This window comes from Gracilinanus agilis, chromosome 2 (assembly GCF_016433145.1).
Source record: "Gracilinanus agilis isolate LMUSP501 chromosome 2, AgileGrace, whole genome shotgun sequence".
Classification (NCBI taxonomy): domain Eukaryota; kingdom Metazoa; phylum Chordata; class Mammalia; order Didelphimorphia; family Didelphidae; genus Gracilinanus; species Gracilinanus agilis.
This window is the reverse complement of record NC_058131.1, coordinates 350,619,196-350,644,201: the sequence shown is the minus strand read 5'-3', so window position 1 is coordinate 350,644,201 and position 25,006 is coordinate 350,619,196. Positions and strand designations below refer to the sequence as shown.

General features: G+C 43.4%; 1 protein-coding gene across 1 annotated transcript in view; it reads left to right on the top strand.

Annotated features, from left to right (window-relative positions):
• The window catches only part of MGAT4B (alpha-1,3-mannosyl-glycoprotein 4-beta-N-acetylglucosaminyltransferase B), a 101,898-nt gene that overhangs the window by 57,158 nt on the left and 19,734 nt on the right, over positions 1–25,006 (top strand). The gene's annotated exons all lie outside the window — the stretch shown is intronic.

Sequence of the window (25,006 nt, the reverse complement as noted above, 5' to 3'; positions counted from 1 at the left end):
AACTACTTTGTATTGGTTCTAAAGCAGAAGAACATTAAGGGCTAGGCACACAGCTAGGAAGTGTCTGAGGCCAGATTTGAAGCCAGACCTCCATCTAATGAGCCACCAAGCTGCCTCCTTAGATTTTAATAAGATGTATCTGACAGCTGAATAAGGATAGATTGGGGCAGGGAGAGAGCTGAGGCAGAAAGACAGACCTGTGGGCCACTATAAGAGTCCAGGTGTGAGATGAAGGGGACCTGTACTGGGGCGGTGGCAGTGTCAGAGGAGGGAAGGGTGAGGTTAAGACAGGACTTTATAAATGATTGGATATAGGGGGTGAGAGGGGAAGAGTCCTGTTGATTGGGAGAATGCTGGTACCCTCCACAGTATCATTAGGAAAGTTAAAGACAGCAGAGAGTTTAGGGAGAAAAATTCAGTTTTGGAAGAGTTCAGTTTTGGACATGTTGAGTGTAAGGTGTGTATGAAACATCTGCTTCAATAAATACATTAGGCAGTTGGAGATGCAAAACTAAAGGTCTCAAGAGAAGTTAAGCCTGGACAAGCAGATCTGAGAGCCATCTGCATAAAGAGGATATAATTGAAACCAAGGGAGCTGATGAGATCATCAAGTGAAATAGTATAGAGAGAGAAGAGGGCCTGCCACAGAGCCCTGTGGGACATCCAGGGTTGTCGGAATGACCTGGATAAAGATCCAACTAAGCAGGCTTGAGAAGGAAGGGTCAGATGGATGGAAGGAGAACCAGGGGAGAAGAATGTCACAAAAATCTAGAGGAATTTGAGGATCAAAGAAGAAAGGGTGATCGATCGTGTTAGAAGCTGCAGAGAAGTCAAGGATGAGGATTGAGGGAAAGGCCATTAGATTTGGCAACTAAAATCAATAGGATCTTAGGAGAGAGCAGCTTTAGTTGAATGATGGGGTCAGAGGGCAGGCTGCTAGGAGTTAGGAAGAGAGGGAGAAGAGAAGTGGAGGCACTGTTGTAGCTGGCAGTCCCAAGGAGCTTAGCCACAGAAGGGAGGAGAGATATGGGGCAATAACTAGCAGGAGAGATCAAGTGAAGAGTTTTTGAGGATGTTTGTAGACTGTGGGGAAGCAGTCAGTCATCTGGGAAAAAGTGAAAATTTGTGAGAGTAGAATGTTAGAGGGGGCATAGATTGGAGAAGATGGGCATCTAATCAAGGCTGCTATGAATATTTTGGCATGTATGGGGCCTTTCCTTCTGTCTTTGACCTACTTGGGGTATATGCCAAGAGTGATATCTGTGGGTCAATGGATTTGAATAATTTATTCACTTTTCTAGCCTAGTTCCAAATTGTTTTCCAGAACAGTTGGGACTACTTCACAGCTCCAAGAAGGGAGTTTTAGTGTGCTAGGCTTCTCACAGTCCCTCCAACATTAACAAAACATTTTTGTTTTCCCAGTGAACTAGGGGAGAAGTGAAAACTTAAGAGTTGTCTTCACTTGAATTTCTCTTCTTATTGATGTTTTGGAACATTTTCTCATTTGATTTTTATTTGCATTTTTAATCACTTACCTTCTATCTTTTTTCTTTTTATTTTAAAATATTTTTCCATGTTTACATGATTCATTTTCTTTCCCTCCCCTCTTGCCTCCCCACTCCCAGAGCTGACAAGCAATTCCACTGAGTTGTACAAATGTTATCACTTGATACCTATTTCTATATTATTCATTTTTGATATAAAGCAATCTTTTAAAGCCTAAACCCCAAATTGTGTACCCCAATATACATGTGATAAGTGATGTCATAAGTTTTTCTTTTGTATTTCTACTCCCATAGTTCTTTCTTTCAGTGTGGATAACATTCTTTCCCATAAGTCTTTCAAGAGTGTTCTGGCTTGTTGCATTGCTACTGGTAGCAAAATCCATTGCTTTGGATTGTTCCACAATGTTTACTTTCTGTGTACAGTGCTCTCCTGGTTCTGCTCATTTCACTCTGCATCAGTTCATTGAGGTTCTCCCAGTTCATATAGAAATTCTCCAGATCATCATTCCTTACAGCACAATAGTATTCCATCACCAACTGATACCACAATTTGTTCAGCCATTCCTCAATCGAAGGGACACCCCCTCACTCATTTTCCAATTTTTTGCTACCACAAAGAGTGCGATGAATATTTTTGTACAAATATTTTTCCTTATTATCTTTTTGGGGCACAAACCTAGTTAAACTTACCTTCTATCTTATTATCCATACAAAGTATGAGTTACAAGACAAAACACTAGTAAAAGCTAAGCAATTGGGGTTGTGACTTGTCTACACAGCTAGGAAATGTCTGAAGTCATATTTGAATCCAGGACCTTCCATCTCCAGGCCTGGTGCTTTATCCCCTGAGCCACTGATCTTCCCCTAGTTTGCATTTCTTTTTGAAAACAATTTGTTCATCATGATAATAGCAACATATTTATAGTTTTTATGTTTGCAAAGGACTTTTCTTAATGTCTCATATAAGCCTCACAACAACCCTTTGGGGTAGATACCACAGGTATTATTATCCTCATTTTACTGATGAGGAAATGAAGGCCCAGGTAGCATAAGTGACTTGCCCAGGGTCATTCAGAGAGTTAGGATTTGAACTCAGGTCTTTCTACTACAGGTCTGGCAGCAGATCAGCTACTTTATAATGCCTTTAAGGAAGGAGAAGGTAATAATCATTTATTAGGTGCCTACTGTGTGCCATGTACAGTGTACTAAGTGCTTTTTGCAAATATAATCTTATTTGATCCTCACAACCAACCCTTTGAGGTACATGCTATTATTATCCTCATTTTACAATTAAGGAAAATGGAAACTGAGGAAAACAGGTTGAATGACTTGCATTAAATCTAAAAGAATTTATAGGATTATAGATTTAGGACTAGGTTATGGAGGTCAGGACAACTAGATGGTACAATGGATAGAGTGCCAGGCCTGAGTTCAAATCAGGCCTCAGACATTTACTAGCTTTGTGACCCTGAGCACCACCATCTAACAGGCATTATCTCTGGTATCCCAGTAGGAGAGGGATTAGATTTGTTTTCCTTGCCATATTTGTGGTCATGGCCTTTAAATAGAAAATCTTGTAAAGGATAGGAAATATTTAATTAGAAAAAGTGGTGTTCTCTTTGCTTTTTTGCAGAGATAGGCAGCTAAGGGTGGAGGGAATATTGTCCATATATTTTTGTGCCCTGTACTCTATAGTCTGATGAAGCCAATTGGCCCCATCTCTGAATAACATTTTAAAATGCAAATAATAAAAATACCTAGGATTATGAAGGAAAAAATTTAAATATAGTTAAATGTATATTTCTAAAAAGCAAATTTACAGATTCCCTTCATGTTAGGAGTTCCTACTTTCTATAAGACATTTTCTATTTGTTGGTAAGTTTTGTTGAAAATTTTCCCCTTTTTTTATTCTTTCTTATAGTGGTTGATTTTTTAGTTAACAAAAGGATATATTCAGAAAAGTCAGTGATGTAAAAATGAAAAGCTATCAATAACATTTTATTTTTTAAAAAAGAAAAGGAGGTAGGCCAGACAGTCATCTGATAAGAATTAAGGAATAAAGCTTACAGCTGTGCTGGTACTCTCCAAATACCAAAAAACTTAGAAGAAATCTTCTAGTGTGTTGGGTAGCTTCTCTTGTAGAGAACCTTTGGGAGAATATAGATGATACTTACCCAGGCTCCTTGGGAAGCAGTGTAGTGCTAAGGGAAGAGAATATAAGCTCTGTGTTCCAGTACTACTTCTGATGCTCTCTGTGTGATCCGAACCTCCCTGGGCCTCTGTCTCCTCATCTGTAAATTGAAAGAGTTGGCCTAGACCAGGGGTTCTTAACTTTTTTGTGTCATAGACTTTGGCAGTCTGGGGTACACATTTACAAAGGAAGCCAATTATATTGAGATAACAGTTATTAAAATAGGTTTGAAAAAGGGGCATCTAAGTAGCTCAATGGATGGAGAGCCAGGCCCAGATATAGGAATGTCCTAGGCTCCAGTTTTGTCTTAAATACTTCCTACTTGTGCGACCCTGAGCAAGTCACTTAACCCCATTGCCTTAAAATCAATATTAATTCTAAGATGAAAGGTAAAAGTTAAAAAAAAAAAGTTAAAAAAAATCACAATCTCCATGTTAAAAATAACTACACTGTATAGTTCCTTTCCATTCTAGACCTGTGATCCTGAGATTCTTATGCTGAACAATGACCTCAAAGATGAGATGAGAAAATACGGAAGGCTATTCTCTCTCTCTCTCTCTCTTTCTCTCTCTCTCTCTGAAGTTGGAGGGACTATGAGTATGAAAAATATTTACTGTCAGTCTCAGGGGATATATTAATTTTCTTGAACTGCTTTTCTTCCCTTTTTAAAGCATTCTTTATTGTTCCTTAGTCTTAGTGTCTTCTCTCTTAGATTTATCCCAGTTTTTCTGCAAATATCTTACTTGTACATAGTATGTTTGCATGTTGTATCCCCCATTAGACTGTAAGCTCCTTGAAGGCCAGGACTTTTTGTGTTTGTTTCCCCAAATCCCTAGCACAATTCCTGATCTTAACAAATGCTGGTTGGTTAATTGATGTAAAGTTATGTATTAGAGGGAGAGGGATACTATTTAGGAAATGAAGATGACATAAAAATAGAAGATATACATAGTGATTTTTTTTTTTTTAAGAATCACCTGGATTAGAAGTTGGGGATGGATGTGGTCTGTACTGGTGAAGGGAATGCCCACAATAATCATATCACAAAAGTCAAAATATTTGAAAGGCTGTCTGGTGGAAGAAGGACTAGATTTGTTCTGCTCGATCCTGAGGGCAGCCAAGAGCAGTGGATTGAAGGTGGAGAAAAGCAGATTTAAGTTCATTATAGGAAAGATTTTCTAACAAGGAGAGCTGACTTTCCCAGGAGGTTTCTGGAAGAACCATTGCTGACCATACAGCAGAGAAACTCTTGTTCAGTTTTAGGTAGGACTGAGTGGCCTTTGAGATTCCTTCCAACCTGGAGATTCTTTGAAACTAATCCAGTATTGAACATGTCCAACACTGGGCCTTGTGTGCAATAAATAGGCAATCAGTCAACATTAGGTAAATGAATTAATTGCAATGAAAAATGGCAGCTCTTATTATCCATGAAGCTTATTAGTGACTGGACCTGGTCAGATCCCCACATCTCCATCCTCATTTTCCAATAATTGATCCCCAGAGAATGAAAGTAGGGATTTTATTCTGCAGCCTGAGATGGTGGTGGGGATTTCTTAGATGGATTCCATGTCCCATTTTTCTTCTTTTTTCTTTAAACCCTTACCTTCTATCTTAGAATCCATACTAAGTATTGGTTCCAAGGCAGAGGAGTGTTAAGGGGTAGGCAATGGGGGTCAAGTGACTTGCCCAGGGTCACACAGCGAGGAAGTAGCTGAGGTCACATTTGAACCCAGGACCTCCTGTCTCTAGGCCTGGCTCTTAATCCACTGAGCCACTCAGCTGTCCCCTTTTTTTCTTCTTCTTCAAAGAATTAATACTAAGTATTGTTCTAAGGCAGAGGAGAGGTAAGGGTTAGGTGATTGGGATTAAGTGATTTGCTCAAGGTCACACAGCTAGGAAGTATCTGAAACTAGATTTGAACCCAGGACTTCCGGTTTCTAGGTCTAACTCTTTATCCATTGTTCCTGGGGCTCCAGGTCTGATGTTTGGGAGGTTCTTAGGGGCATCATTCCTGTAGTCCTAATGGCCAGCAGTTGGCCTTAGGAGCTAGATAAGAGGGAGACTGGGATAGTCAAGGGGGACTTCATGGAGGAAATGGGATTTGAGTTAGGCTTTGAAGTATAGGCAGGATCTGGACAGTCAGACATAGTAGTGTAGTGTCACAGGGGGAGGAGTCAGTGGGCCTGGGTCATATCTTGCCTCCGATACTTAACCTGTGTGACCTTGAGCTGGGCACTTATGTTCCTCATCTGTAAGAAAAGAGCTTTGGACTAGATGGCCTCTTATGGTCCCTTCCCGCTCTAGGTGTGTGTGATCCTAAGGCCTTTAGGGTATGAGGATCAGCCAAAAAAGGCATCCAAAAGTGTGGAGGACAGAAGTAGCACTTGGGGGTACTGAGCTGTTCAGAGATACTGCATTATAAAAGATGGTTAGAATACGACTAAAAAGGCGGGTTGGGACCAGATGATGGTGCAAACTGCTGTTCTCTCATCTCAAATGCTGGGCTAAGAATTTCTGTCATCTGAGAGGCTATAGAGTCCCCCATTAAAGGTACCTGGAGAGCCCTGTTAGGAGCTTTGTTAGTGGTCCTTTCTGCCTATCTCAGGCAAGTGGAAGAGGAAGAGGGAGAGGCTGGTGGCCAGATACTCCAGGAGCTCAGGAAAAACAGCTGTGGACTGGGTTGGACTGAGATTCTAGTGGTCCCCATCTCCCAGTTACCGCCACCCAACTAATTTGATTTTTTCCCTGCAGAGTCAAGTTCATTTACATCCTTATAAAAGAACACAGATCACCACCACCAGAATTGCAACTTTGTCTGGGAACTAATTGCAGAGTGATTGTTTTGAAAGCAAATGGGGAGCTAGAGAGGTGATTTTTAATGACTGTGCTGATGGCCACTGTTCCTTCTGGGGTTTAGTGGGGGTGGGGGATGCTGCTCTATGAATGCTGAGCTTCCAGGAACATCATCGTTTTCCTTGACTAGCTCTCATGTCTAATAGGAGAGAGAATTTTTGCTTCTGAGGTGTATCGATGCCCTTTGTATTTTGTGCCACACACATTTCCCAATATACATTCTCCTTCTGATAAAGGAAAAGAGTTCAGCTAAACCACCCAGTAAAATTGCTTGATGTTGCATGTCCCACTCCATTCCTATGGACTCCCCATCCTTCTCCTTAGAGAAGCCCTGTATATTTCATCATCTGTTCCTTGGGATCCAGTTGGTCATTGCAGTTGACTGAGCTCAGCTGCTCTCGCTTGTTGTTTCCATTTCTTTTATTGGGATCCGTTTGTCTCTTGTTCTTCTGGTTCTGCTTTCTTCACTATGGGTCATTTCATGCAAGGCTTTCTCCATTTCTCTGAATTTGGGAGTAAATCCTCCTGCTTTTTTTTCTGTGGGTGAACCTAGGCCATCCTAAAAGCTATAGTTGGAGGTATTCTCCATGGCCAAGCCTAGACCAGACAGGTGCTGAGAGGAGGACTTGGGACTGTGCCACAAGATGGATGCTTCAGTCTACAAACATTCCTCTTCTGGGATGTCAGGAAAGCACAGGGCCAGATTCTGCCTCCTGGCTCTAATGAAACACATTTGTTTCTAGCTCTTCTGTCTTTTTTCCTTTGCCCTCTCCAGAGTCAGAGGGCTATGATGCTTAAGTAGACCCTGAAGATAGACTGTGAAGGTCTCCTTCCTTCCCAGATACAAGGCTCAGAGAATCTGCCAGTCTGGGGCTTTGGACCTGTGTTTTTTGGAAAATAATCAGGGACTAGTTCCAGAGGGGGGCCCGGTCTGTAACTTCTGTGGACAGTAGACCACGTGGGTGAGGCCTTTCCTATCAGATCTGGAGAAAAGGGAGGGTAAGCAATAATCTTGGCAAAAGGGGACCCCTAAGATCTTATGTTTGTTTTTAATTTTTTTTCATGGTTACATGATTCATATTTTTTCCCTCCCCTCAGGCCTCCCCACTCCCAGAGTTGACAAACAATTCCACTGGGTTATACATATATATACACACATACATACATATATGTATGTGTGTATATATATGTATATATAATCACTTGATCCCATTTCTATATTATTCATTTTTGTAAGAGTAATCCTTTAAAACCAAAATCCCAAATCCTATACCCATATAAACAAGTGATAAATCACATGCTTTCTTCTAGATTTCTACTCCGGCAGTTCTTCCTCTAGATGTAGATAGCGTTCTTTCTCCTAAGACCCTCCAGGTTGTCCTGGATCGGTGCATTGCTATTAGTAGCAAAGTTTCTTGCATTTGATCATCCCACAGTGTTACAGTTTCTGTGCAATGTTCTCCTGGTTCTCTTCATTTCACTCCACATCAGTTCATGGAGGTCTTTCCAGTTCTTACGGAAATCAAGCAGTTCATCATTCCTCATAGCATAATAGTATTCCATCACCATAGTTTGTTTAGCCATTCCTTGATCGAGGGACATCCCCATATTTTCCAACTTTTTTGCTACCATAAAAAGCACAGCTATAAATATTTTTTGTACAAATGGATCCTTACCCAGTTCTTTTTACCTTGAGGTCTTTTTTTTTTCCCTTGACACCCCCTGCCCCATCAGTCTGATGAGGACCAAAATGAAGGGTTGGTCTTGATGGCTTCTGCAGTTGCTTTCTAATTCTATTTATGATCCCGTTATCATCAGACAGTTCGTAGAACAGACTGTCATGTAGGATTTCATGGGATTTCAGTCAAGTTCTTCCAGGACCTTCCATTGGGAAGTCATCTGCATGGCCAATATGTGCCAGCTGCTCCCTCCCTGCCCCCCAGTTTCCCAGAGTTGAATGGATAAATACTACTGTAGTGCACACTCGCCTAAGCTGGGTCTGGTTTCATAGCTGTAAAGGATACCACTGGACTAATGCTGACACTGGTCACAGGTGGTATCTGGTATCCAAGAGCGTGGGTGTCCAGTATCCTCAAGGATGCCAGAGAAGTACTGAGGCTACTTAGTCTGGTAAGCCAAGAACTGGGGCCACCATGGTCTGGTCAGTAGAAGTCTCTGCTTCCTGGGACTTGGAGATGGAGCTGTTTGTGTGTCCCTGTATGACTGAGTATTGTGCCCTCATTCACAAGTCAGCATTAGGTCCCAGGGTAAAGAGCCCTGCCCAGCTCCCTGGTACACTGTGTGTAGGAGGTGGAGAAAAGTTCCAAGCCAAGAATCTTATGACTAATGCCCAGGGTCTTTTGGATGATGTAGGAGGCTGGCTGGACTGTCAAGAAAGCAGGCATTTTGTGCTGAGGACCAATGCTCTCCTTCTTCCTTCCACCACCTCTGAAATAAAAAAAACACAAACCCTAGCATTCATTCTTTTCTGTGGCCACCTCCATCTTTGGGCCATATCCAGGGACAATGGCTGAGCCTTGTGTACCTAATAAGAGTGACCCCAAGTGGAGGGCCACCCTGCCACACCCTCCTTCAGCTGTACAGACCGGTCATCCTGATACTGGCCAAAGTGCGTCTCCATTTCCTCTGTATTCCATTATGGAAACGGATTCATATTTATATATTAGTTTAAGAATATATTCTAATCTTTTTTTTTAAACCCTTGTACTTCGGTGTATTGTCTCATAGGTGGAAGATTGGTAAGGGTGGGCAATGGGGGGTCAAGTGACTTGCCCAGGGTCACACAGCTGGGAAGTGGCTGAGGCCGGGTTTGAACCTAGGACCTCCTGTCTCTAGGCCTGTCTCTCACTCCACTGAGCTACCCAGCTGCCCCTATATTCTAATCTTATATAGTATGATATATTAATATGGAAAGCTTTTTATAGCTATTCTCCCACCTTTGATTCTTCCCCAAACCCTATGAGACAGGTATTTTATAGTCTTGTAGGGTTTAAGTGACTTTCCTGGGATTGTGCAGGTTGTGTCTCAGGCAGATTCCCATCCAAAGGCTTCCTTACTCCAAATTCATAGCTGTGCCCATTGTGACTCAATTGATCAATAAGCATTTGTCACCTACTGTTTTTCCTTTAACTAATGATAGCTGGAAGCTGGTATTTATAAAGTATTTTCCAGGTTTTACAAAACACTTTACAAAATAGATTTTATCCTCACCACAACTGTGGGAGGTAGATGCCATTATTAACCCCATTTTATAGACTGGGAAATTGAGACAGTGGTATTGACTTACCCAGGGTCACACAGCTAGCAAGAATCAAAAGCCGGACGATTTCAGGCCTTTTTTACTTCCATTTGGAGTACTTTTCCTACACTATGTAAGGCAGTGGGGAAACAAAGACCTCAAAGAAACAGCCCCTGCCTTCAAGGAGTTTGCATTCTGTGGGAAGAATGAAGTTACTCCCTGCTAAGGAAGGTCTAGTCCATCATTGGCAAAGATGTGCAGAGCTGGCACTCTGGGAGCTGCTCCCTTCCTCCTCTTCCCAGTGCCTGAGGATATTTTTTGCATGCCCCATCCCTCTGTCCAGTGGCTCAAAGTCAGCTTGAATTAGCCCTCTGGGCACTCAAACTCAGAAAAGGTTCACTAAGGAGGCCCAGAAGGGTAGTGGGGACAGAGATATTATGGCTGGTCGAAGTAGGGTGTGCCTTCTGCAGGAGCCTTTCTTAATATAGAAAGAGAATTTGGGAGCAGCTAGGGGGCTTAGTACATAGAGTGCCAGGCCTAGAGTTGGGAGGTCCTGGGCTCAAATGTGGCCTCCGATACTTGTGTGACTTTGGGCAAGTCACTTAACACCAAATGCCTCGCTCTTACTGTTCTTCTGTCTTAGAGCTGATAGTAGAACAGGAAGTAAGAGTTTATTTTGTTTATTAATTATTTTTAAGCAGAGGGTTTTTTGCCTTTCACTCACTGTTAGTGCAGTAGGAGCCCAGGGGTCTATGGGGACAGACTGTACAGAGCCATCTACATTCTCTTGCCCTCCATCCTACCCTCCTCCTGGACAGAGCAGCAGTTTGGATTCAGGCTGTCGGTGTTTCAGTCCTGCTCACGATGGGGTTGAGGAGGAGGCATAAGGCAGCCAATGACTGACTTCCCCCAAAAGCCTCAATGTTCCCATCTTCTTTCCAGTAGACAGAGGATAAAGATAATTCTGATTGAGATCAAGAGACAGCTAGCAGACAATGCCTGAGCAATCAGCTTAGGGTATCTGGGCCATGAGTGAAACCCACTAATGGGATGGAAAAGGCTCCAGATAATGATCTCAGCGGCTCAGCTGGCCCAAGCCACATACAGGTCTAGCTTAGACCTAGCCTTCCTGTGTGGGAAATATTAAAGCTCTCTGACAGTCCCTGGTGAATTCTTTCCTTCCGGGGCTGCTTGGCTCTGTCCATGACTGCTTGTCTGGTGGGTTGGGTCTCTGTGATCTGTCCAGGAGGTAGGAGGAAGGAGATATATAGGAAAGGAGGGCTTTTCTGGGCCCATCAAAAGGGAGCACTCAGGGGAAACAGCCCAAGGGAGGTAGCATCTCTTGCCTGGGAAGGAAACTTTTCCAGAAAGACTTGTTTTCCATCTTCCTGTGGCTAGTAGATATGCATCCAAAGCAGGGGGGGCGGGGAGAGGGGAGGGAGGATGCGTTAGGTCAGGAACTCTCTCTCTCTCTCTCTCTCTCTCTCTCTCTCTCTCTCTCTCTCTCTCTCTCTCTCTCTCTCTCTCATTTCTACTGGGCCAAGACTTCCTAGAGTGCAAAACATGTGTCTAAAGAAACAGACCCTTTGTTAACACTGATGCTTTTAGTCTAAAAGGAGACTGGCCTTTAGGCATCATCAGATAGCAAATCATAGGATCTCAGAGTTGCAAGGAGACCAGGCAGTGAGGTGGATGAGAGCACTGGGCTTGGAATCAGGAACACTCATTTTCCTGAGTTCAAATCTAAGCTCAGGCACTTCCTATCTGTGGGACTCTGGGCAGGTCACTTAACCCTGTTTGCCTCCGTTTCCTCATCTGTAAAATGAACTAGAGAAGAAAGGTGCAAACCACTCCAATCTTTGCTAAGAAAATCTCAAAAAAGGAAACAGGCATGGGAGGTGAGAGAGGGGAGTATATTCTGGGCCTGGGGGAGAGAGAGTACAAAGGCAGGGATGGAGGAGGGAGATGGGAGTCAGTAGTTTAGAAGTGATAAATCAGTTTGGAGAACCAATTTTGGGGAGTGGGACATGACTGAACAACCACAAAGATCTCATCAGCTTTTTGGGGGGTCCATCATATTTTTTACTTCTTCCGAGCTCCCACACAGTTCCTTAAGTCCCTGTGTCTTTTTTCATGTGATGGCAGCATCATAGATTTAGAGCTGATAGGGACCTCCCTCTTATTTTACAGATGAGGAAACTGAGGCTCTGGAAATCAGTTAATTAGCTTCCCTGAGGGCCCACAGATCAGGCTATGTAAGAGAGTCCAGACAAATTTTGAACCCAAGCCTTCTGCCTTCTAGTGCTTAGTCCACTGTTTCTGGTGAGAGTGACTGTGTAGGGGGGATTATTTCTGGCTAAATTGTCCCCTCCATCCTGGGGATCCAAACCCATGTTGCCCTCAGGAAAATAACTCTTGGGACTGGTCCCCAAAGAAAACAGCATGACTGTGCAAAGTGGAAAAGCTCATTAGCTGGGCTCAGCCCTGAGCCTGGCAGGGGGATCTGTGAGGAGAAAGTCCCTGGAGAGAAGCTGAAGCCAGAAGGGACAGGCTAGGAAGAGCTGAAGGCAGCCTGCCCATCACCTCTGGGGGAATGGATTTCTCCCCCTGCTCTGGCCCATTCCTGGAGGGTAGATGGCCTGGGATGGCCTTAGGCTCTGGGTGGGCTCCAGGATTTAGAGGAAATTCAGGTGGCTTCTGCTGTCTCCCAGATGTGGCCCTGCCAGGAAGGCCTCCTTCAGAGGGGCTGGATGCCAGGGGGCAGGGTTGGCAACACAGCTGTTCTGCAGCAGCCTCGTGATAAGCAGAGGGCTCCTCAGCCTCTGGCATGGGCTCTTCTGGGCTGGCTCTCTATGCTGATTTATTGCCTCTCTTAAACTAGTGACCTCCATCTCCCTTCTCCATCCTCGCCTGCCTTTGTGCGCTTTGTCTCATCCCAGGCCTCCCTCCCTCCCTCCCTTATTTCCTTCCAAATTACCCTGCTGACTGTGAAAGCCCCTCCAGAGTCCCCCACATGCTAATGTTCTCTTCCTTCCAAAGTCCCTTGGGTTGTTTTAGTTGTACAATACTATATAATTAGCCTAGCTGATGCTAGGATTTGTGTCTGGGTTGTGTTGTAGAAAGTAAGATCTCTGAGGGCAGGGGCCCTTTCGTTTCAGTCTTTGCACCCCCAGCATCCTGTGTGCACAGTGCCCAGCAAGGAGTAAGCACCTAATAAATGGTGATTGATTGATTGACTGACTCCCAGACCCCAGACCCTGCCCTCTGAGCCCAAGAAGGCTTCTCTCTGAGGAGAGGTTGGCCGTGGGTCTGGCCAGAGTACTCTCCACAAGCCCTGTCTTTTTCCTCCCCCGAGGTCCTAGGGGGCTGCTCCCCCCCAAATCCCTCTCTCTGGAACTAGCAAGGCATTTGGCCAGGCCTGCTGGAGTGAAAAGCCCTGTGGCCTGAAGCATGCACCAAGACTTTGAAGCCCTGGCCTGTGGGACTTTAAAAAGAAATCTTTCTCTTCCATCTTAGACTCAATACTATGTATTGGTTCTAAGGCATAAGAGTGGTCAGGGCTAGGCAGTGGGGGTGAAGTGACTTCCCCAGGGTCACACAGCCAGGAAGTGTCTGAGGCCAGATTTGAACCCAGGACCTCCCATCTCTCGGCTTGGCTCTCTATCTTCCGGCCTACTAGACTTTGGCCCACTAGACTTTTTTTTTTTTTTTTAATTTTTTTTAAACCCTTAACTTCTGTGTATTGGCTCCTTGGTGGAAGAGTGGTAAGGGTAGGCAATGGGGGTCAAGTGACTTGCCCAGGGTCACACAGCTGGGAAGTGGCTGAGGCCAGACTTGAACCTAGGACCTCCCATCTCTAGGCCTGACTCTCAATCCACTGAGCTACCCAGCTGCCCCAACCCCGGCCTACTAGACTTTTGACATTTTGTCTTTGCGAAGCTTAGGTTCCTCATCTGTACACTACTTTCTGGGCCTGACTCACCTGGAGTACTGAGAGGCCAAGAGGCATGCGGGTTGTGGGAGAATACTGTTATTGTGATTTCAAGTTTTATTGACCCCTTTTGTCTTTATGTCTCTTTTGTTTCCCAAAATACTCCCCTCTCCCTCCTCTAGGCAAAGAACCATCCTTTGTCATAAAAGAGAAGGGGAACAAAGGCAGTTCTGCCAGAAAAACCCTCTGAGCCTCCCAGGCTGCCTGGAGAGGCTGGGGCCCCCTCTCTGCAAGAGGTGCATTTCAGATGATCCCTTGTTAGTGTAGCTCCAGGGCTGGACAGAATTTGAGGACCAGGTGTATGCGATGGTCACAAGCCTCATGTGCATGTGCACGTGCTCCCTTGAGCACTCACATATAGGTGTGTACATGAGTGAATATATTCAAGGGATGGAAGTCTGTGTGGCATCATAATCTAATTTTTTTCTTGGGGAAAACAGAAAAGAGGGGCATTAGTGCCCCTGCCCCTGCTGACTTAGTCTGTATTTACCTCTCTGTTCAGGGTGATTCTCCAGAATCCAGTTGCCAAGGCATCATCTATTGTGTTTTTTTTTTAATCCTTACCTTCCATCCTAGAATCACTACTGTGTATTGGTTCTCAGGCAGAAGAGTGGTAAGGGCTAGGCAATGGGGGTTAAGTGACTTGCCCAGGGTCACACAGCTAGGAAGTGTCTGAGGCCAGATTTGAACCCAGGACTTCCTATTTCTGGGCCTGGCTCTCAACCCACTGAACCACCCAAATGCCTCCCTTTGGCAACATCTTATGTGGGTCATAGGAACCAAGGTCTCCCCCTCCAGGGAAACAGCTTCCTCTGATTCTCTGTGGTTCACCTCTACTGTTCCTCCATCCTCTTCCCCTAAAAATTTTTTATTTAATTAATTAATTTAGAATATTTTTTCCATGGTTACATGAATCATGTTCTTTCTCTCCCCTCCTCCCATCCCCCTCCTATAGCCAATGTGCAATTCCACTGGGTTTTACATGTGTCATTGATCAAGACCTATTTCCATTTTTTTTTTTTTTGCTTTAAAATGTCTTTATTTAATTAATTAATTTCCTCCATCCTCTTGCCATGTGGCTCATCCTCTCTCAGCCCCTTAATCTCCTGGTTGTTACTACTCACTACCTGTCAGCCCAGTCCTTCTTGGCAGTGGCAGGGAGTCAGAGGTCTCCAAACCAGTATTCACGTGCAATTTAACCCAGACCTTGGCCAATTCCTTTCTCTGAGGAGTGAAGTTATAGTTAAAATGTGGGTTATAGAATCAGGAAAACATAGGATGCTCAGTAACTACAGGATCCTTAGCAAGTAATTTCACAAGTCAAGTCAACAAGCATTTTCCAAGTCCCTACTCTATGCTAAGTGGGCAGATAGGCAGCAGAGTGCATAAAGTGCTGGGTTTTGAATTAGGAGCACTTATCTTCATGTGTTCAAATTTGGCCTCAGACACTAGCTATGTGACCCTGGGTAAGTCACTTAACCCTGTTTGTCTCAGTTTCCTCCTGTGTAAAATGAGCTGGAGAAGGCAAACCACTCCATTATCTTTTTCCAGGAAACTCCCAATGGCATCACAAAGAGTTGGACAACAAAAATGTGTTAAGTGCTGAGGATATATAAAAAGGCAAAAAGAGTCCTCATCCTTAGTGAGCTTTCATGAGGGAAAGAACATGCTAGCAACTATATCAAACCAAGATATATACAGAAAAATTGGAGGTCATCTCAGAGGGAAGGTGTTCGCATTAAGAGGAACCAGAAACTTCTTGCAGAAGGCAAGATTTTAGCTGAGACTTGAAGGAAGCCAGGAGGCAGAGATGAGGAGGGAGAACATTCCAGGCATGGAGGACAGCCAAGGGTTGGGAGTGTCCCAGGAGAGAAAAAGCAAGGAGGACATTGTCATTGAATTGCAGAATATAGTTCTTAGAGCAGGGAATAAGGTGTTAGAAGCCTGGAAAGTAGCAGGTTATGAAAGGCTTTAATGTCTTAGCAGTGCCTGCATTTCCTCATCTATAAAGAGAGGAGCCAAGGACCCTTCTGACTATAAATCTCTGACCCCTCTCTGAGCCTTTGCTTTCTTCTCTTTAAAATGGGAATAACAGGACTTGCACTACCTACAAACATGAGTAGGTGATTTATAAATGCTTAGGGATTGATTACCCACCTCATTGGGGTATTGTGATGGAAAAACTTAAATTACATTAATGATAGCCTTTGTAGTTTACAGTATTTGTGAGGCTGTTCTGGGAGGGACCTGTGGCCAAGACTATGTTTACTTGAGAGGGAAAGGGGCCAGAAAGGAGTAGAAGAAAAACAAATTCTAATTGGAACAAAGTACTGATTCATTCCTCTGTGTGTTGTATGTGTGCGTGTGTATGTGTATATGTCTGCCTCCACCCCGTTCCCCTCCAGGGGTGAAGCACAGTCCAAAAGAAGAACCAGGGTTGATAGGATCCAGAATGCCTTTGGAAGATTCTGTGATCTGTGCTATGCTCAAGTTATATAATAATAATGATAACAACAACAACAATAAAAAACTGGTATTTGTATCATACCTCAAAGTTCATAATTAAGGTACATCATATACTTTATCTCACTCCATACTCAACAACCCTGTGAAATTGTTATTGTACATATTTGATTGTCCCCATTTTACAGAAGAAAAAACTGAAGGCCATAGAGGTTAAGCAATCTGCCCATGATCATTTAACTAGCACTTGTCAGAGGTCAGATTCAAACCCAGATATTCCCAAGACCAGCACCCTATCAGCTCTTCCAGGATAATTCTCTGTGCCAGTTTCTCCTTCCTTTAGAAGCTAGCTTGCCCTTGATGTCTTTGTTGTCCAGCTTGGACTAATTATGCCTCTGAAGCTATAGGATCCTGGATTTTGAGCTGAAAAGGCACCAAGACCTTAGAGATCATTAAGTGCAATGCCCCATTTTACTTTCAGGAAACTGAGGTCCAGAGAAATTAAGTAACTTGCCCAGGATTACACAGCTACTAAGTATCTAAGACCAGGTCCTTTGACTTCTCTAGGGGTCAGTTCTAGCAAGCAGTTGGGGTTCCTTGACCAAAGATGAAGGCCTGCCTTCTAATCATACCAACCGAGGTTAACCCTCAGTCACAAAAGCTTTGCCAACACACTCTGAGCCATGTCCCAGACAGTAGAGATGGGTCTCACTGAGCTACACACTACACTCTTCCATCTTGTTGACCCATAGCATGTGATTGTGAAGTAGCCCAGGACAGGGGTCAATGTCTGTTAGGTCCTCCGGTCTTTGGCAGATGAATCTGTGAGATTCACCAAATATCACTTTGAAAATCTCTTCTTTGATGTACTGTGTCCATAGCAGTACAGTACTTAATCTTGTACCCATATGCAACCCTGGGAAATACAAACATCTATTCATTCAACAAACATTTAAGTGCCTATATGAGCAAAACAATTTGCAGGGCCTTGGGGAAGATACAGAATTTAGACAAAACACACTCATGGATCTTGCAATTTAGTAGAGGGATAAGAAAAACCAACCGCAGGTAATTAATTTCAACATGGAAAAGTGGGAAAAGTCCTAGATTCCATTAGGAGACCTAGATTCAAATCTTTCCCCTATTTCTTATTATTTGTAAGCCATTAGTCACATCTGTTAGCTTCTCTGAACTTTAGTTTCCCCTTCTGTAAAATAAGAGACTAGATTATCACCTAGGCCCCTTCCAGTTCTGACAGTGTTTTATACCTTAATATACAACATAGAGAGGTACAACCCAAAGCCCCTGAATTCCTACTATCTCCCATTACACTGCACCAGGACCTTCACTGCAGAGTCAGCATTTACCAAGAGCCTGTTGTGCCCTAGGCACTATGCTAGGCCCTCTCTGGGGATACAGAAAGACAAAAATGAAACTGCACCTACTCTCAAGAAGCTTGCATTTCTCCTGAGGGGAAACAACATGTCAATAAATAAACAAATTCACAAAGTAAAGTTATTTAGTGCAGAAAGAGAATCATTATAACATCACCCCAGAACTTGGCCTTGAAAGGACAGAGGAGAAGAGAGAGCACAAGAGTGACTGTGGGACACCTGATGCAAGGGCAAAGGTGGAGAATGGAATGTCATGTATGGCATGGCTGGTGCAGTGGCTGGAATGTAGAATGTATGAAGGGAAGTACTGGGAAACTGGGGCAGGGCAGAGAGAGAAGAGAAAGAAATAAAAGAGGGAGAGAGGGGAAGCGGGGAGAGACAGAGAGAAGAGAGGGGAGATTGGAGTCAGATTATGAAGAATTTACATTATGTCCTCTTGGGAGATAGGAAGTCACTGAGACTTCTTAAGTGATGATCAGACTTCTACTTTAAAGAAGATGACTTTGGATATGGAAAAATGAGTCAATTTATAAGAATACAAATCATTCCCCAAATGACAAATGATCAAAGGATAGGAACAGTTTTCAGATAAAGAAACCAAGGTACATTAAAAAAATGTCCTAAATCTGTTTGTTCCAGTTCTCTTCTACCAAATGATTAATATGAAAGAATGTTTTATATTATTGCACATGTGAAATCTATATTAGATTTCTTGCCATCAAGGGAGAAAGGAGAAAAGGGAGGAAAGGGGAGAATTTGATTCAAACTTTAAAAATAAATAGTTAAAAATTATTCCCCCCTCCCCATGTAATTGAGGGAAAAAATATTTTTAAGGTTTTGTTTTTTTAAACCCTTACTGTCTGTCTTGGAGTCAATACTGTGTATTGGTTCCAAGGCAGAAGAGTGGTAAAGGTAGGCAATGGGAGTCAAGTGACTTGCCCAGGGTCACATGGCTGGGAAGCATCTGAGGCTGAATCTGAACCTAGGACCTCCCATCTCTAGGCCTGACTCTCAATCCACTGAGCCACCCAGCTGCCTCCCAAAAAAATATTTTTAAAAAAGATTAATTTGGCTCTTGTTTACAGAAAGGATGGGAGAGGGAAGAACCTTGTGTTAGAGAAGCCAATCAGGAGGTTCTTGTGCTAGTCTCAGAGAGAGAAGTGATGAAGATTTGAACTAGGTAGATAACTGTATGAGATAATAGTTGTCATTGGGTACTACAGAAATCAAGGAAACTGAGTATTAAAAGAGAATAGCACCAATCCAGAGCACATGGTAGGGTGGCACACAGGTGTTAATCCTACAAATGTGCCTGAGAAGATAGGAAGAGAGCAGAGTCACCAGAAGCCCCAGGGAAGAGGGAGGATTGAAAAGTCTAGAAGAATGAGGACTGAGAGAAGGCCACTGAATTTAGCTGTTATAAGATCTTTGTAGACTAGGGGGAGAGGAAATAGCCTAGAGAGGCCCCTCAATAGTTGATGATTAACACCTTGGCCCAGGGTATGGGATTTTGGGGGCTGTGATTTAGGATTGGATTCTCCCCTACACAGTCAAAAGTTCAGGCTTCATTCTGTGACTGGCCAAGGGAAATTGACTCTTTGACTTTGTTTTGTTGACTTAGATGCCTTGGCCAGTTGCTTGTGGCCCCATCTGCAGTGGCCAGGGGAATATAGGCCCAGGAGAAAAAAAAAAAGGAAAGATGGCTAGGTGATGCCAGAATTGGAATAAAGAAGATCTGAATTTGCATCCTGCTTCAGGTACTTGCTAGCTATGTGACCCTGGGGAAAGTTGGGTAACTTCACTCAGCCTCAATTTCCTCACCTATAAAATGAGGATAACAGTACCTCTATTTCATAGAGATGTTGTGTAGGTCAAATTAATGTATCTTTATAAGCTCTAAAGTGCTACATTAATTTTAGTTATTATTGTTTAAAAGTTCCTCCCATCTGCCTGTCTGAACTGAGGCTAAAAAAAAAAGGAATTTTTATTGCTTAGTCCCTTAAAACAAGAAATGAAAACATTCAACAGATGCAGCAAAACAGGATGTTCAGAGAGGTTGGCTGGGATCAGCAACTTTTCCCTTAAGACCCTCTGTTAATGTTTCCTGTGATGTCCCCTTCCCCATCCTCCCCCCTTTTAAAATCTGGTCCTCTGGAATTAGGGGTCTGCATCACCCTTCTTTCCACCCTCCCTTCTACCTTTTACCACATAGCAGATTAATTTAAAAAAATTTTTTAATGGTTACAGTCATTTCCAGGCATATTCTTCCTTCCAGTAAGGCTTTCTTTTTCTTTTTCTCTTTTTTTGCATAACTTAAAAAACTTTTTTTTGGTCAAATACATGTAGAAACAATATTTGACAATTGTTTTCTGATATTTCAATTCAGATTCTCTCTCTTCCACCCTCCCTTCACCTATAAAGAGTTTGATATAGATTATACCAGTGCTTTCATGCAATATGTATTTCTATATCACTCATACCATGACGGGAGGCACATGTCACACATACAATAAAAAACTCATCAAGGACACAAAGTGAAGATGGAATCTAATAGCAGATCAAAGTATGTCAACAGTTCCTTCTTTGGCTATGGATAGTGTTTTTTATCACGAGTCCCCTGAAGTCATTTGGAATCTTTTCTTGCTGATAATAGTTTGGTTTTTCACAGTTGATCATTGTACAATATTTCCATTACTGTATACACTGGTTCTGCTCACTTCACTTTTTTTTGAATCCTTACTTTCTGTCTTAGAATCAATACCTAGTATTGATTCCAAAGCAGAAGAGTAGTAAGGACTAGGCAGTTGAGGTTAAGTGACTTGCCCAGGATCACACAGCTAGGAGAAGTGTCTGAGGCCATATTTGAATTCAAATTAATTAATTAAAAATATTTCCCTTTTCTCTTAGAGTAGATACAAAGTATCAATTCCAAGCATAAGAGCAATGGGGATCAAGTGACTTGCCCAGAGTCATACAGCTAGGAAGTATCTGAGGTCAAATTTGAACCCAAGACCTTTTGTCTCCTGGCCTGGCTCCCAATCTAGTCACGTGGATACTCTCTTCTGCTTATTTCACTTTTGCATCAGTTCATATGTCTTTCTAGGTTTTTCTGAATTCATCCTTTGTCGTTTTTTATGATGCAGTAGTATTCCATTACAACCGCACACCACAACTTGTTCATCCATTTCCCCAAATGATGGGCAACTCCTCAGTTTCCAAATATTTGCCACTGCAAGAAGAGCTGCTAGAACTATTTCTGTACAAGTAGGCCCTTTCCCCCTTTCTCTGATCTCTTTGGGAGACAGAACCAGTAGTGATACTGCTGGGTCCAATGCTATGCAGCTTCCTTTTTAATAAAGAAAAAACAATTAAGTAAAAGGAACCAGGACATCATATGATCATAGACTTAGAGGTGGCAAGGACTCTGAGAAACCATCTGCTTCCACCCCTTCATTTTACAAATGAGGAAAACAAAGCCCAGGGTCACAGCAGTAATAAAGAAGAGGCAGAACCAGGATTCAAATCTAGTGCTTTCTCTGTTCCGGCTCTTTGCTACGCTGCGGATAAGCGTGGTAATGGGTATGATACGCCATACCCATAGCCCCCTTCTCCCCAATAAAAGTCCGATTATCCTTCAGGCCTTTGTGCCTGATCCGTGCAGGCTTTGGGGTGGATGGACTGAGGCTCTCTTAGGGAGAAGGGAGCAGCATGGGGGCAACTTTGGGGACCCCAGAACTGCCCTTTGGAAAGCTCAATCTTCTCTTCAGCTTCAGTAATCATGATAAGAGCTGGTGTTTATAGGGCAGTTAGCACTTTACACATATATTTTTAAAACCCTTACCTTCTGCCTTAGTATCAGTTCTAGGGCAGAACAGTAAAGGCTAGGCAGTAAGGATTAAGTGACTTGCCCAGGGTCACACTGCTAGGAAGTGTCCAAGATCAGATTTGAACCCAAGTCCAGGTCTGGCGCTCTTTTGACTGTGCTGGCTAATACCCTATCACATATAATTTAATTTGACCCTCTGAGCACACGTAAGGGGCATAATACTCATCCTGAATATCTTGTGTCTCTCTTTTCCACCAGCATTTTATACTTTAAAAAAGCTTTTCTAGGGAGCTAGGTAGCACAGTGGATAGAACACTATCCATCTTTTTTAGGAGAAAAAAATGAATTCCTTGAACTTGAATACTGCCCCCCCCCACCTCCCTTTATCCAAATAATGACAACACATAAAAATGCTTTAAAATTTCCCAGAGGGCTTTGCTATATTGTTTTATCTGATCCCCATAACATCTGTGTGAGCTTGGCACTCAGCTGTCCAATTGATCTTCCTAATGGGCCGGTGTGCATCTGGCCTACCAGCTATTATTTTCCCCATTTTACAGAGGAGAAAAATGAGTCTCAGTTTAAGTTTCTTTCCTGTGGGCACACAGCTAATAACTGTCAAAGGAGGGATTTAAACCTAGATCTTTTTTTTTTTTAAACCTTACTTTCCCTCTTGGAATCATGACTGCCTAATGGTTCCAAGACAGAAGGCAGTAAGGACTAGGCATTGGGAGTTAAGTGACTAGCCCAGGGTCACACAGCTAGGAAGTGTCTGAGATCAGATTTGAACACAGGACCTCCCATCTCTAGGCCTGGCTCTCTATCCTCTGAACTACCCAGCTGCCCCCCAAAACCTTACCTTTTGTCTTAGAAGGGACACTAAGAAGGGGCATGTCGACCATCAGGAGGATGCTCTGCTGGGCTCTGAGGATAAAAAAACAGACATGAAATAGTGCCTGCCCTCAAGGAGCTTACATTCTCCTGGGTGGGAGGGGAAATTGACAGGTATGTCTTCAGTGCTTACTATTTTTAATACAGAAAAGGCAAGAACTTATATAAAGGACCTTGAAATCTAATGGAGAAACAACTTATACCAAGAAAATTAAATTCAGGGGCAGCTAAGTGGCTCAGTGGATGGAGAGCCAGGCTTGGAGATGGGAGATCCTGGATTCAAGTATGACCTCAGACACTTCCTAGCTGTGTTTCGCTGGGCAAGTCATTTAATCCCCTCTTGCCCAACCCTTAGTGCACTTCTACCTTGGAACCCATACTTAGTATTGATTCTAGACAGAAGGTTAAGGTTTAAAAAAAAAGAAAGAAAAAGAAAAGAAGGAATAAGATAAAGAAAAAAAACTTTTTTTTAAAGAGAAAGAAAAGAGTCAAAACTGGAGACACAAATCCGGCCTCAGACACTTCCCAGCTGTGTGACCCTGGGCAAGTCACTTGACCCCCATTGCCTACCCTTACCAATCTTCCACCTATAAGTCAATACACAGAAGTTAAGGGTTTTAAAAAAACAACAACAACAACAACAACAACAACAAAACTGGAGACAGCTTTGTGACTCAGTAGATAGAGAGCCAGGCTTGGAGATTGGGTGCATTGAGTTAAAATTTGACCTCACATATTTTCCAACTGTGTGACCCTGGTAAAGTCACTTAATCCCAATTGTGTAGCCCTTACTCTCTTCTGCCTTGGAATTTTTGGAAAAATAACCTGTTGACTGGTTTCACTGGCTTCAAGTCTCATCCCATTGCAGACCATTCTCCACTCCTCTGTCAAACTAATCTTCCTAGGAGTCAGTGTAAACTCTGGCCATATTCCCTCAGGAAACCCCAGTGGTTCCCTGTCACCTCCAGAATCAAATATAAGGTCCTCCGGCCTCCTTGCACATCCTGGAACAAGACACTTATCTCCCGACTTCATCACCTTTCTCTGGCTGTTCCCCAAGCCGAATCTCTGTCACCATTCTCATCTCCACCACTAGGCTTCCTTCAGCTTCCAGCTGAAACCCCATCTCTCACAGGAAGCCTTTCCAGATCCCCCTTAATGCCCAGTGATTCATCTGTCTGTTTTTTTTTTTAAACCCTTACCTTCCATCTTAGAATCAATTCTAAGTAATATTTCCTAGATAGAAAAACAGGAAGGGCTAGGCAATTGGGGTTAAGTGACTTGTCCAGGTTCACAGAGCTAGATTTGAACCCAGGACTTCCTAACTCCAAGTTTTGCTTTCTATCCCCTGAACCACCTATCTGCCCCAGTGACTTAACTCTGCTGATAATTTCCAGTCACTCTTGTATACTGTACAGCTTGTTTGACTGTTTTTGCATGTTACATATATATACATGTTAAAAATATATATATGTTTTTGCATGTTATCTCCTCCATTAATTAGACTGTGCTCCTTGAGGTATGGACTGTGCCCCACACACAGTAGGTGCTTAATAAATATTTGTTGTCTCATTAACTGGGGAACCTCCTGTGCAAAGTCAGGGATCTGGGAGCTGGGGAACAGGAAGCTGGCCAATTTGGCTGGATCATACAGCGTATGAAGAGGAATAATGTGAGATCAGGCTGGAAAGATGGGCTGGAGCCAGAGCGGGAAGGGTTTTAAAAGCGGCACAGGAATAAGAAGAAAATTAGCATAGTACTGTGAAGTTTATGAAACACTTGACCTAGATTATCATATTTGAGCCTCCCAGCTACTCTGGGAGATTAGTACTCTAGGGATTATTATCCTCACTTTACTGGTGAGGAAATTGAGACTCAAGGAGATTCAGGAAATTAGTTTCCACAACAACCCCCACTCCCCCCCCCCCCATGGCTCTAAGTCAGTAAGTGTTAGAGGAATGACTGTGTCATACATCTGATAAGTATCAGGGCTAGGATTTGAATCCAAGTCCAAGGCTAGCATCTGTGAGGAGAATATTCAGACTTGTCAGTTCTGATTTAAATGCAGCTAGTAATTGTCTGAGCCTGGGTTTGAACCTAGTTCTTCTGAATCCAAGTTCAGCACCCTATTCACTATACCAGTGATGGTGAATCTATGGCCTGGGTGCCAAAGATGGCATGCAGAATGCTCTTTGTGGGCACTCCCCCTCCCCCTCAGTTCATTACTAGAAAGGCAGTGGGACTCTGGCAGAGCTGCTTCCCCACCCCCCCACCTCTCCACAGTACCTGATGACATTTTTTCACATCCCCCGCCCCTCTACCCAGCAGCTAATGGGAGCACACAGAGAGTAAGGTGGGCAACTCACAGGCAGCAGAGCTGGAGGGGAGCAGAGTGCTCAGGGCCACTCCCCTCCCCCTCTCTACACTTGCTGAAGACATTCTTCACTTCACCCTCCCCTCTGCCTAGCTCCAATGAGAGCCTTTCCTCCTTCCCCTGTGTGGGGTAATGGGTGGGGCAAGGCATGTGGTCTGGGGGTGGGGCAGGGCCCAGCACTTGGGGTGGGGGGCAGGGCAGAGCACTCCATCTCTAAAAGGTTCACCATCACCATATTACCCCTCAAAAATGAAAAAAA